Here is a 13,549-nt window from a genome sequence, read left to right as displayed (position 1 = left end):
GCTCGAAATTGAGAATGAGCACATGATAGTAAATATTCTGAACGATTACTTCCTTCAAGTATGCATTACAGGTCATTGAACAACATCCCCTCTCCAAAAATGAGTACCAAGGCGATGAGCCTTCCAGCTGCTGACACCCTCGAGGCTGCTGTTCCTTCTGCCATCGTGCTGAAAAGTGATGTTGCACTTTGACCTGCTGCAGCCTTTTAAATGCTGCACCACGATGATATCTCCCTCCCTCTCAGTGGGGGTCAACCAATGAAAGGCAGTTTCCTGGCTTCCAAACCACCTTGCACGGCTAACAAAAGCTCCAGGAGGACTTCGCTGCAGGTTAGCGGCAGTTTCACATCAGCAGGTATTCGGCCCATCTCCACTGCACATCTGTCAGTGGGAGGAGAATCCAGGCCAACACGTCCAACCAATGCAAAGCAACAATCAACAATGTCAATGGAAGTTGGCTAAGTACATAGCCAAAACAGTAGATTATAAGATGGAGTAGTCGTGATCAATCTGTACAGTGCCTCGGTCAGACCACACCTCGAATACCGTATCTACTTCTGAGAAAGAAAGGAAACCTTCAAACACTGAAGGCAGTGCAGAGAAGAGCCACGAAGCTGATCCCTAATATCGGAAGAATAATTTATGAGGAAAGACTTGTAAGGAAGCAGGTTGGAGGCAGAACTACATTCTAGAAAGTGGCTTGGAGAAGCATGGGGGTTATAAGTTTCGGATGATACAACATTAAACTAGAATAAGTTTCGGGTGGTGCAACATTAAACTGAAACCTGTTTGATCATATTGTGTGAGGTACTGATATGAGGATCAGTTGGTCACATTGTATGGGCTACTGACCATTCGATCACAGCACCGAGGGAAGTAAGGGCAGATGGTGAGATTACAATCTTTAAACATTCCAAAGACAAGTTTGCATATTAAGTGAGTTTGCACGTGAAGCAAAATGAACAATACAAGAAAGATGTGATAGTGGAGCCAGAGAAGCTGGACCACAGGGTGAACAAACGACTCGGCAGGAAGGGAAACAGGATATAAACGGGGAGAAAGATAGGACTCATGGTAGAGAATCGAAGGACAAACACCAGAAAGAGGCAGGAGTTACGTCTTTATGCAGAGGAGCAGGTAATACCGTTTTGCTTATTCCTCCTCTGTACTATTGCTAAAGTGATTGTACTCACTTTATTTATTCCATATCAATAAAGTTATCACACAACCAATATGGAGACTCCTTCGAATGCTTACAGACTGGTGAAATTTGGGCTTTTCTCAAAGGTAGGAGTTGTCTGAGAGGTGATCTTATATAAGATAGAAAAATATGGAGAAATTAATCTGGAGTGTGACCGACATTTCCACAGGTGACACTTTACCTGCCTTGACAATGAATAATGTGGAATCCTTCAGGATTTTGTCTAACCAAACCTGATACAGATTAAAGGAAGCTCCAAGATATATTCTTTATATCAACTTGTTCTGAAATATTTTAACCAGGGGTTAATGGGATCCGGTGGATTTTTTGCTAAAAGACAATTGGATTTTTGTAGCCTCTTGATGTTTTTAAATCTTCTACTTAGCTGAGCCAACTTTCCAACAGCTGGGAGATCATAACCATTTAATAAAGATGATCAATAAAAAATCATTTATATATTACAATATGGCATACAGGATTGACTGCAGGGGAATTATGAAATAAACTATTGAAAGTGGAACTCCCTCCCGATAGAGTAGGTTTGAATATGTGTGAAGAAGGTAATGATGAATAAACAATTGCAGTTTATCTTCCTTCACCATCTTTTTTAGTGCTTGAAAAGAATAAGTTATACGTTTGGCCTCCCTCATTTAAAATAAACCAAGAAAGAACAATTCAAAGCATAGGAAGGCAATTTAACTGATATTGGTTTTCTCAGAACAGATTCCCGAAAGAATCCAATGTCCGTCCACCTTTGTGTACAATGAGCTCAATGTAGTTTTCCCTTCTCGCTATAGATGGGTAAATGCCCTGCAGCTCTCAAAGATTATGACAAAGCATCTAAATGCATGCATTAGCGATCCCATGCTTGAAGACACACTCATTACCAAGCAAGCTGTCCAGCCATTTAAACTTATTATTTCTAAATTATCTGGAGACATTTTAAGAGTGTGGCTGATGGTAAATGGAAGCAGGTTGCCCGTGGCAATGTCTGATAGAATTCCATCACGATACAGTCTACTGCATTTTATTATTATGTGTGACAGCCACCTCCATTACCGTTTCTCCTCTGTGGTCTAGATATATGGCATCATATGCTCCAACCTTGTTTTCAGGCAGTGAATATGCTCCAACAATTTGCTAGGATTTACAGTAGAGAAGTATGCTTTATCTCCCAGGTCATAAAAGTGTTCTTTTGCTCAAAATCTTCACAATATCTATTTCATTTGAGGTACTGGGACTGGGGTGGGGTGGGGAGGCAGCGAGAAAGCAACAAAATTTGTTTGGGAGTGGGTGACACCTCAATTACTTTGTTTTAGATTCCTTCAGTTATTACTGTATTTTGCTTTGGTTGGGTGCCTCAGGGCAGTTTCATTGGGGTTTGCAGCTGCCTCCATTTTGGTTGTGAAGGATTTTGAGCTTTTTGATATTGACTTTTTGGTGCCAGCTTTTAAGGAAGACTAAGTAAGGCCCATGGAGCGGGAACTGTCAGGGTGATGTTCGCCCAGGAACCATGCGATGGAAAAAGGAAATGGACTTGAAACCCTGGATTAACAGGGTGAATACTTGATAAAAGAGCATGATGGGTTAACGTACGAGCAGCAAAGGAAGAATACTTTACGTGCAGCCAGGATAATTGGAACAAAACTATATGTAATTTGGGATCGACGGTCTACCGAGGAACTAATCAGTTGTGAAGAAACATCAACTGGGTAAAGGCCTCCGGGCCATAATTGTCAGCTTGACCAAAATTGAAAAGCATTATGGACCTGTTTATTGCTCAAGCTGCCTTTGAGAGAGATAGAGTGTATGGCAGACTGACTGAGGCCTGCTAAACCGTTCAAGGACAAAGTTTACTCATTCTGTTGACAGTTACAAGATAAGGAGAAGTAACAAAGGAAGAGATAAGACAGTTGCTGAACTGTGGGAAATGAAAATAAATAAGTCTATACATAGTATTCTGCCCAGCAACAGACTCAGGTAGAAAGGGTATAAAACATCCAGACCTGCAGTGATTAGCAAGAGAACCGCAAACGACATTCGAGGAAGATGGCCAAGAAGAAGAACCTCCTTAACTCTCCCAGAATGAGGACCTGATAACCCTTGGTCCTGAGTTGAGCTTCCCAGATTAAGGTTGTATGACATTGTTATCTAGAAAAACTGTCATGTCTGAATGTCAATAAAATTATTTTGAGTGCTTAAAACCATTCTAGAGTCTCGATTGATTCTTGACCTTTTTTGGCCCAAATAAGAGAAGACCCTAGAGTAGTGAGAGGAAGGAGGTTAAATTTCATCTATATTCCTTTATTTACATAACACAATATATATTCAATTGTCCCATGCTAATAATAAATGTTAATTATGGGCCAAAATTCTGTTGAAAGTTATAGAAAATAGAATCCAAAGGTAACAAAAAAATTCAGCATTGCCAGCTGGATTATCTCACAGCAGCACATATATCAAACACTTGGCACCAAGGGATGGATTTGAAAATAATCTACCCTATTTTTTGAATACGGTGAAGCCAGAGGTCGCAGGCCACAAGCATCTCAAGGGGTCCCAACAGCCTTACACCAACTTTGCTGAAGCCACTGGAGCAGTACCTCGTGGGAGTAGCTGAGCTCGTGAACCATCTTTAAGAAAGACACTATGGGAGAGAAATGAATTCAAGGCAATTGTTGCGTTTGGCATAAATTAATCACCTTCATCATATGTGGCACTTTGGTCTGCAGTGACCTTTTGAGTTTGCATTGTCAGTATGTCATTGCTATAAAAGTTGGCTGAATGGATTGTTCTTTAATGCAGCTTTAAGGGAGTGGTGAAGGATGTAACAAGGACTGTTAATGCAGAGGGTCTGTGTGTAGCTTTTCAGGAGAGGGGAATGAAGCAGGTCACCAGGGGTGGTGTGCTATCAATTGATCCCTGGCATCTCTGGCTCCTCTGGAGTTGTGCTGGCTCTCCTTTCTTCTGCTTCTACCTCTGCCTTCTCCCAGGTCTTTCTTGCCAGATGATGACTGTTGCTGCTGCTGTAAATGCAATCCCCTCTGTATTGCCACATTGTGCAACATGCAGCACAACTAGAATGATGCGGGAGACTTTCTCTGGGGCATATTTTAGGGAGCTCCCATGATCTATCTCAGCATTTTAACTGCATGCCCGTCCCATTCCCGAGGGTGAGGTAGGTTGAAAGTTTCCCCATTGTTTTCTACCCTTCAGCCAATTTCTAATTCATCCCCAAGATTTACTTGGGATTCCCACAGCTTTGAGTTTAACTAATAACTTTTCTGTGTGGAATTTTGTCAAATGCCTTTTAGAAATCTAGGAACGCCACATTGTAGAGCTTTTCACAGTCAACATTGTGTTGTTACACCCTCAAAGAAGTAGAGGAGAATGATGAGGCAGGATTTTCCCCTCCTGAATACATACCAACTGCTGTTTATTAAATTATTGTTGTACAGATGATCAAGATTATTCTAGATAACCAATTCCATTATTTGACGCAGAATTGAAGTAAGATTAATGGTTCTGTTAAAGAAAGACTTGAAAGACTTGCATTTATACAGTGCCTTTCATGACCTCAGGACATCCCAAAGCACTTTACAGCTAATGAAGTACTTTTGAAGTGTAGTCACTGTTGTAATCTAGGAAATGCAGCAGCCAATTTGTGCACAGCAAGCTCCCACAAACAGCAATTTGATAATGACCAGATAATCTGCTTTTTAGTGATGTTGATTGCCTACCTGTTTTGTCACCATTTTTGAATACCACTTTAGCCTGCCTCCAATCTATTGATACTTCCCCAGAGTCAATTGATTCCCTCATAATGATGGTCAATACCTCATAACTTTCCGTCCTAATTTCTGTCTGGACTCAGGGATAAATACCATCGATCCCCGGGAATTATTTGCTTTATGAGCCCTTTTAGCCTGTGTAGGACCTTCCATCTCATTTCTATCAAGGTTATTAATTTTGCTCAGGATGTCTCTGGTTGGGAAAAGCATGTTGCTCATGTCTTCCTTAGTGAATACTTGGAGGACGTAATCATTCATTTGGAATATTTAATATTTTGTGCTCATCCTTCATTCTGAACCCATTTGCACCTTTTATTGTCCTCACCTCATCTCTGACAATGCTTTTATTATTGTAGTACTGAAAGAACTTTTACTGCTATGCGCTCCCGTGGTATGAAGCTCCATATCGGGAGCAACAAATCGGAAGGTTTACTTCAGGGAATCTTCCAATTCACTCATCATTTTAACAAAAGCTCCCCTTTAGCTCATAAAGTGACAGCCAGTAAATTATATTTTGTGTTTCTCATTGGAGTTCATTTTACTCAGCAACTTAATCGTTAAAAATGGGATCAAATTAACAAGTAACCATTGAAGTACCTTTCCCAAAATTAGTAACTGTATATTTGCAGCCTAAAGGAAAGGTTTATTGAGTGCTCAGAAACCACAAACAGTATTTCACAAAAATTGAAGCACCGCAGTTAATACTTCAATTGAATTAATAGATCTCACTCGGCATTGATTACAGCACCTGCAGTGAGTCAAATATTGTTAGAAAATTAGTCCCTCCAAGAAATGTATAATATTTGCAAAGGAAAGGCACAGTGTGACAAACATGACTCTGGATCTGTTTATAAGACAATGCAAAGATACATGCCACCATAGTCCTTGAATGGTTCACAATGAGAATGGCTCCAATGAGAAACTAGATGACTATTGTGCAGTCATCTAGTAAACACTGTCCAGATGGCACACAAATAACATACTGGACAACATTCGTGGATGAATGAACTGAGGCAGATTTCTCAGGGCGGAGGCAACAAGTCTGTTAACTTTTTCTTGGGGTGGGGCATGTGATGGGGGGAGGAAGGGGCTGATTTATACATGCCAGCAGTATCACCATTTTAGCTAAAATAGGATGTTCAGTGCTAATTTTCAGATGAAAGTAAGTTACCCACACGCACACACACACACACATGCACGCACACCAACATGCACAGGCACACACACACATACGTACACATACAAACACACGCACAGGCAAAGAGGTGGGTGTAGTTAACAAATAGCAGTATTCTAGTGAAGAAAGATCTGCTAGTGGAAAAGATGAGCCAGCTAAAAAGGTTAAAAGAGCAGCATCAAACCTCTGGCTGCTTCAAACCCCTTTGATGTTGATATTCTAGCTTCTGGTAAGAGAACAGCTGACAGCAAAGATTGCTGTGCCTGGGATCTGGCTGCTGACATAGCAGCGTGTTTCCTGATAGGCAAGATAGCAGGAAGTCGATTGGGCCTAAAGGGACTTTACAATGGATAAACCATTGAATACCAATTTATTGTAAACAGCAATAGCAAATTCAGTTGTTTGCTTGCTCTCTTTACTACAAGCAAACACAGAGTGGAATAATTACAGTGCATTTCTGAATAACCTATACTTACAAAACAGAAAATTCCCCAATTTTCTTCCCTCCTGTCCTATGGTGATTTGTGTTGGGGGATTTTTCCACAGGCACTGGCAGCTCCTCCAAATTTCATCCAAGTGGCCATTCTTTACCTGAAGCTTGGAGAGTGCTAGCAGACTATTCAACATAAGGAGCACCCCGGCTGAGCCCAGTTGTGAAACCTGCCTACTTGCTCTTAGCAGGAGACATCAATGGTTTTTGATCAGGGGTGGGATCCCTGGCCGATTCCTTTTCCTACCACTCCCAGTCCTAGAACAGGAAGGCCAATCGTACTGCTCCCAGTGCAGCCCCAGCTGAGAACAGTTAACTCAGGTCAGTCCAACCTGGTATCTTTCTAGTTTGTGCGCATCATTACCGATTAAGTCAATGGAAAGGAGAATCGAGGTGGGTGTATAATGGGTGACTGATCCATTACCATCCGTTTTGTACCCCCGGCGAAGTTGAATTTTACCCCCCAGTAAATCAATCTCAGGCTGCAGTGAGCTTTGGTCTCACCGTTTATAATGTCATTTAAACTCTTTGGTCTGCCGTTGTTAATGCAGTGACAGACAGCAAATATCTTCTGCGTAATGGGACTGGACGAGGAGGATCACAGTGTTGTGTTTGGCCTGTGTTTTACCCAGTGTCGCGCATGTATCTAATGCTGGGGGGGGAGGGGGGGGCAACAATTGATTACAATCCATCTGCAAGAATTTCCAGGTTGGGAAAGGGGACTGTGTAAATTAACTAACACTAATTCCTAAATTAGATATGACGGTGAGAATGTAAAAGCAGGATCATTTTGACCGTTTACTATTTGAGCTTAGGTGAAGCTGAGGCAAGTGAAATGACCGTTAAATGCCTAGACTTGACTCATGAAACATGCTTATCATTTGACACAGCTTGACTTAAAGGTTATCCTCCTCCTGGATGCTGCAACCAACTTAGTTAAATGATTACCGGACCACATTTGTCCTCAAGATGCATTTTATAATGTCAAATCAATATAATTTAAGGCATACGCACGTTCAGATTGGAATTTAATATTTGGTTCCATCCTGGAGTCTTAGGGGGTAATTTTGAATTTGGGGGATAGTGTAAAATGGGTGATATCGATTCAGCCGCCCGTTATACATCTCTCCTGATTATCATTTCCATAGAAGTCATAGTTGCATAGCTCTTTCCAAGAGCTGGCACATGTATGATGTGTTTAATGGTATCCTTCTGTGCTGTATGATTTTATGTTACAACAAGATGTAAAAATGTACCAGTGTGGTTAACAGTTGCCACTACTTTAAATACAATAATCGAGGAAGGCAATGATGTTCCATCAGTTATACTGTTGCTGCAGAGTGGTACAGATTTGGTTTAGTTGGTAATGGTTTTGATGCTGACAATGCAGTAACTCCATCTTAATAATCATTGTAGCAGGCTAAAAATAAATCTTCCCACATGGCCATTTTCAAGTAGCGCAAGTGTTCTTATGGAGTGTGAATTACTTTAGTTTACAAGGCACTGTATTATATATTTTTTTGCTCGGCTGCACTTCAGGTTAATAAATCTAAAAGATTTTAATTAACATGTTTGTATAGCAAGGCATAAACAATACATCATTATTGATCGGAAACTGACATAGCAATAGGAAAGCAGAAGGTGATAAATGGAAAAGGTTCTAGTTGCGAGCCAAAAACTCATGGAGTTCTACAGGGATCTGCATATTGTTTGTACTATACAAAAGTGATAGGGCGGAGGGTACCTCGTAAAAATATTATAAAAAATGCTGATTGTTGGACTTTTTTCTGTTCAAATAAGGCTCTTACACCGGAGTAAGCTAAGGTAACACTTTACTAGCACAATAGCATAGCATTCATAAGCAATACGTCTATATACTCACAATTGGGAGACCCATCGGGTGTTTCCAGGGAACTCGCATGAAGCTTAAGCCCTTGGGAATAGAGTGCTCAAAGCCCCAAGGGTAATGTACCCACTTATACTAGAACAAAGGCATACTCATTCGTATCTACTATCATGGCATACCATGGCCTCTCACGAATGTTAAATCTCCTCCATCTAGAAAACCAATCAATTCCAGTTCTAAAGTCTACGTCTTGCACCCGGTGAAGTTACAGTGGAAAACTGGAAGAGGCCCCTGCAGAATATTAAGGCCATAAACTCCAACTCGTTCAAAACACAGCTACCTGTATCCTGTCCTGTCCTGCACTATGTCTTACTCGTCCATCACCCCTGATCTCGCTGATCCACATTGGTTTCCCGCCCTTAATGTATTGAATTTAAACTCCTCTTCCTTATCTTCAAATCCTTCCATGGCCTTGCCCCACCCTACTTTACAACCTCGTCCAGTCTTACATCCCCTCCCACACCCTTTGGTTTTCTATGCATTCCTGTCCCCTTTGTTCCACCAACGGTGGTAAGAGCTTTGATTGCCTCGGCCATACTCTAGAACTTCTTCCCTCAAGTCCTCCACCTCTTTACTGCTTTCTGAAACTTTTTGACCAAGCTTTTGGTGCCCTCTCCTAACTCTTTCACCATGGTTCAGTGTTTGTTCTTTTTTTTTTGGCTCTGCAAAGTGCTTTTGGATGATTTTCTGAGTTAAAACACTATGTAAATGCTAACGTTATTGTTGTGGATGTGATTAATGAAACAGATTTTAAAAGCACATGTTTGAGCCATCTCTGGATATCAATTCACTCGCTTCAAGCAGGATGCATCTTGGAATTATCAAGCAGCAGTATGACTTTCAGAGTTCAATTGACAGACACCTTCCTGCAAGTGCTTAATGACAGCATTAATATATTTTGAGCTACTGATAGCCACATCAGTCTCACGCAGTAAAGCCTCTCAGCCATTCAATCAGTTTCGATCGCTGACTGCTAATGCTGAGCTAGCACTGAAGATGCTAACTGATGTTAAGAATCAAAGTCGTAGGGGATTTCCGTGTCGCAGAGGATGATACTGGATTCTTAGAACCTGGAATATCAAAGAATTTGCATACCTGACTTTTGGATAACTGCGATATACCTAGACTTAATTTGGGGGTAATTTTAACCTAACTCGCCAGGTGGGAAACCCGCGGGATCGGGTGGAATGCTGGTTTTACACCCCGCCCGATATTAATCTTTGTTGACTTCAATGGAGAATAAAATTGGGCGGGTGTAAAACCAGCATTGTACCTGATTCCGTCAGTTTCCCGAGGGGCGGGTTGGGTTAAAATTGCCCCCCCCACAATGTGTGGATATTTCCCTGGTTAGTGAAGTCCTAGGCATTAGATCTGAGAATTTACAAGTCTCTAGTCAGGTGTTAGGTTTAGTTTTCATCAGTGGTTAAAGTGCACCGACTGCTTTGGAGTGAAGTTTCAGCTCTTAATTGACCTAGTCCCCAAATGTACCCTATTATCTATATCTTTCCTGCTTGAATAACAATGTAAGGGGCAAAAGCATGGCAATTGAAGGGGGAAATAAATGGCAATGAAGGAGAGAGGGGAAGGGGCAGAAGCTGGGAGCAGCACTTTGGGGTGAGGGTAGAAGGAGAGTGTCAGCAGTGAGAGGGAGTGGGGAGGGACAGTGCTAGCATGAACTATGGGGGAGCAAAGAATGGCAGTATGAACTGGAAGGGTTGGAGGAGAAGACTAAATCTCTATTAGAGTGTGGAGTTGAATGTGGTGCAGTGTCTCTGTGAACTGGGGCTGGAGGGGGTAGAGTGCCTTTGTTAACCTGGAGAGTTGGGAGTTAAATGTGAGAGAGTGACTGTGGAGGAAACTTTTGTGTAAGTGATAGTCTCGTTGGTCGATGGAAATGAAAATCGGGAGAGATGTAAAACAGGCTGCCGTCTCGCTATCATCCGTTTTACACTATCGTACAAAGTCAAAATCAACCCCAAAGAGTGACCCACATGTGGGATGTCTTCTGGTAGAGTGGTGGAAAGAAAAGTTCTGGAATCATTTAAGAAACAACTGGATGTTATGATGGGAGTGCAGGTTTGCTTTGGATGGCTGAGCTAGGATACATTGAATGGCTTTTATCTGCATCTATCTTGTGATCTTGTGACTGTGTGTGAATTGGTGCCTAGACGATGTCTAATGCATCATGTTATACTGCACTTTTCATTTGACATTCTTAATAGCGCTGCTCTCTTTTCATGTCCGCTATGATTAATTGTTCCGGCTCCTCGCCAACACTTGGTATATTTTTCCCCCATAGGATTTTGTTTCTAATTGAAATCTGACAACCTCTATTTCTTTAGGGATCCCCATTATTTCCTCTAGGAAGCTATAGATTGGTTCCAGAGACTCTGACCTTAAAGAAAAATAAGAGGAGTTGACAAAAAAAAAAATCTTTCATGGTCATTTCTGCTTTGAAACGAGTATGCAATAAACCATCCAACTTACTTTTAACAAGATTTTCAAATGTCATCGTGACAAAAAAATGAAGCATTTCTTGCCTTTAAGATAATTTTTTTTGGGGGGGATTCTTTATTGTAATGTAAATTCCCACCAGCTGCACTAACTGAACGTAAACCAGTGCGTGACCGGTGTCCAACAATCATTTCCTCGAGTAGGCCTTGCGAAATTGGTGTCTTCCTCTCTGCCCATATGTCACGCGCTGGCGCCTGGTTTGGCCGCGTGTGCCAGCTGCTCCTGTAGTAGACATTCTTGAAGAGGTTTGTGAATCGTGCAGTCAAACTAGCTGATGGCCCAGTGAGCGAGCTCCCTCAAGCTGCGGCTGCAAGTCTTTGGCCAGAACTGGCCTTTTCAAAGGCCGCACTCTAATTTCCAGGCACCTCAGCAGATTACACTCAATTTACACACCAGTCGCTACTCCAATGGATATGCAAATGGGCCGACTCAGGAAACTCTTTGTGTAAATACCACTTTAGACCATTGCTGGACACAAACCTCTTATTTACATAAAAGTATGCGACTCACTGTGGGGAGTTCTCGGTCCTCCCACCCCCATGTAATTTGCAAAGAATGGTTAACTATCTAGTTAAGGGAAATAAGTTTATTTGAGAATGGGTTGCGTTGCAGTCCACATTCAAAGGATTTAAAATGTGGTTGAGTTTACTTTAGACATCAATCTACCACCTGTAGTCAGCGGAGAGATGGGGTTAGTTTGACTCCTCGGCAGAGGTCCACCAAGTAAAAAGTGAACATTTATTTTCAAGGTTCAATGTGTGTTGAGAGATAGATAAGGGGAAGACTTCTTAATATTTTGATATATTGTGAAGACGTGCAAAGATGTTAAATTATGATAAATACACTGTATTTCACTGAACACAATTCATTTATCTGTTTTATGTCAAATAAATCTTCTGTTGGTTTATAGCCTGAGTCTTGGAGTGATAGATTATACATTCAGTTCTTATCAAAGAGAATAATATTAAGTGGCAGCTTGTGATGCAGTCCAGTAAACCGGCATACAGTGAGAAGGATTCTCTGTTTGATCCCTGTGTCTCACTATTGTTCATCTAGATATTGGTTAGGTTAAGACACACTCCAGAACATAGGGGGCCTGAGGCCCATTTATGGATTTGGTCAGTGACACTGAACCCGAGCAGAATGTCAAGGATAAAATCGAAAAGTATAATGGTCGTATAAAAGTAGCTCCATCAGCAACTGAAAAGAGAACAGACAGAGTTACGTTTTGGGTGCAGATCTTTTGTCATGTTATTTGCAGAACAAAATCACCAGCAGTACTAGTTGAAATACATTGAAACCTGCCTTAAAATCCTTCTGTAAGGAAGCCACCCTCCTAGAGAAACCCAACTGCTCCAGTCACCATCACTTATTTGGCTCATTTCTCTCTAGGATACTAGTTAGCTGGATGGTTAGTGCTCTGACCTGGTTAGAATAACAGTACCAGCTGGATGGTTAGTGCTCTGACCTAGTGAGAATAACAGTACCAGCTGGATGGTTAGTGCTCTGACCTAGTTAGAATAACAGTACCAGCTGGGCGGTTAGTGCTCTGACCTAGTGAGAATAACAGTACCAGCTGGACGGTTAGTGCTCTGACCTAGTGAGAATAACAGTACCAGCTGGACGGTTAGTGCTCTGACCTAGTGAGAATAACAGTACCAGCTGGACGGTTAGTGCTCTGACCTAGTGAGAATAACAGTACCAGCTGGACGGTTAGTGCTCTGACCTAGTGAGAATAACAGTACCAGCTGGACGGTTAGCGCTCTGACCTAGTGAGAATAACAACACCAGCTGGACGGTTAGCGCTCTGACCTAGTGAGAATAACAGTACCAGCTGGACGGTTAGTGCTCTGACCTCGTGAGAATAACAACACCAGCTGGGCGGTTAGTGCTCTGACCTAGTGAGAATACCAGCTGGATGGTTAGCGCTCTGACCTAGTGAGAATAACAGTACCAGCTGGACGGTTAGTGCTCTGACTTAGTGAGAATAACAGTACCAGCTGGACGGTTAGCGCTCTGACCTAGTGAGAATAACAGTACCAGCTGGACGGTTAGCGCTCTGACCTAGTGAGAATAACAGTACCAGCTGGACGGTTAGTGCTCTGACCTAGTGAGAATAACAGTACCAGCTGGACGGTTAGCGCTCTGACCTAGTGAGAATAACAGTACCAGCTGGACGGTTAGTGCTCTGACCTAGTGAGAATAACAGTACCAGCTGGACGGTTAGCGCTCTGACCTAGTGAGAATAACAGTACCAGCTGGACGGTTAGTGCTCTGACCTAGTGAGAATAACAACACCAGCTGGACGGTTAGTGCTCTGACCTAGTGAGAATAACAGCACCAGCTGGACGGTTAGTGCTCTGACCTGGTGAGAATAACAGTACCAGCTGGACGGTTAGTGCTCTGACCTAGTGAGACTAACAGCACCAACTGGGCGGTTAGTGCTCTGACCTAGTGAGAATAACAGTAC

The sequence above is a fragment of the Heptranchias perlo genome, chromosome 22 (assembly GCF_035084215.1).
Source record: "Heptranchias perlo isolate sHepPer1 chromosome 22, sHepPer1.hap1, whole genome shotgun sequence".
Classification (NCBI taxonomy): Eukaryota; Metazoa; Chordata; class Chondrichthyes; order Hexanchiformes; family Hexanchidae; genus Heptranchias; species Heptranchias perlo.
This window is presented reverse-complemented; position numbering follows the sequence as displayed.